Below are 1,542 nucleotides of genomic sequence, written 5' to 3'. Positions count from 1 at the left end.
ATTATAAGAGAACCACTACTATAAACTGTGGATATATAACAGAGTTTTTACAACGGTACAAATAACCGTTGTAGAAAGTCGACTTATTCTATAACGGTATAGTTGTACCGTTGTAAAAAATGTCCAAAACCGAGTACCGTTGTACAATCTTGCTATAGCGATGAGTAAATCTTGCCGCAGCGAGATGAATATGTTTATTCCATAATTTTATACAATGGTACAACTGTCCCGTTATGTAAATTTGGACAATCTCGCTGCAACGAGGTCAAAATCTCGCTGCAGTGAGACTTCCACAATGGTACAATTGTACCGTTGCGAAAATATCATAAAATTAGGTCATGTATTTCTTTTCTATATTAATTCTCTCCGCTCTCTCTTTCTTACTGGTCACACATTATTCCCTCTCCGTACTCCTTCCGGTTCCAGCCACCTGCCCTTGCCGTCGCACCTCATCGACGTTGTTCGTTTTCATTATGTCTTCATCGCTCTACATCGACGGTGCTGTCCTTGTCCAGCCCTATCAAGGTTAGGGTTTTTTTTTTCGTTACATTTTTTAAAAAGGTTCTAACAAAACTTTTATGGCCACTTGACGGTTGTTTCTTGCCCTTTGCCGCCCTCTCCTGCAAAGGTAAGCCCTTATTCTCTCTCTCTCTCTCTCTCTCTCTCTCTCTCTCTCTCTCTCTCTCTCTCTCTTTGCCTCTGTCTCTCTTTCTCTTAGTCTATGTATATATATTTATCTACTTTCTCGGACTCTCCATTTTACTATCACAGTCTCCTCTCTTCCCTCCTCTTTTATTCTTACACCTTCAAATTTCACAAAGAAACTCTGGGGTTTAAAGTATTTTTTTGGGTTTTTTGTACTTAAGGTCTATTCGTGTATCAGTGGAATGGAAAATGGCTTAAATGTATGTGGTGTTCTTCTTCGTCTTGAGGTAACATCGAAATTTTTAGGTTTGAATTTCGTTCTATGTTGCTAGTTACGAAATTTCACTTTGTAGTTGAGGATTTTCAGGCTTAGAGTTCCAGAATTTCTGTCATTGATTATGTTTGAATTGCTTCAGAATATTATTGATATATTGTTGAGATTGCGTTGATGGTTTGAGCTTAAATTGAATATGACATTGTTTAGAGTTACAAGTTTTCCTAGAAAGATAGAGAAGCGCGCGTTGAGACCGCTTGTGAGAAATGAGCGATAAACACTATTGTTATGCCGTCTTTTTCTTATGGTAAAAACGACGCCTCAATTGCAAAAACGACGTTACAATATAAAAGGACAATTTAGTCAAATGCCAAAAATATGCATGACTAAAAACAAGCGAATTTTCAACAAGCCAAGCGCCAAGCACCAAGCACCAAGCGCCAACCAAGCGCCAACCAAGCATCAACCAAGCGCCAACCAAGCATCAACCAAGCGCCAATCAAGCATCAACCAAGCGCCAACCAAGTATCAACCAAGCATCAAGCACCGGTTTCTTTTCCTATAAATAGTTCACTCATTCTCAACTCAAAGGGACAACGGAAGAGAATCCTCCGAACTAAAAA

Source organism: Urtica dioica, chromosome 5, assembly GCF_054948205.1.
Source record: "Urtica dioica subsp. dioica isolate 48M chromosome 5, U.dioica_male_clone48M_v1_H2, whole genome shotgun sequence".
Lineage (NCBI taxonomy): Eukaryota > Viridiplantae > Streptophyta > Magnoliopsida > Rosales > Urticaceae > Urtica > Urtica dioica.
The sequence above is the reverse complement of the archived record's forward strand: the minus strand, read 5'-3'. Positions refer to the sequence as shown.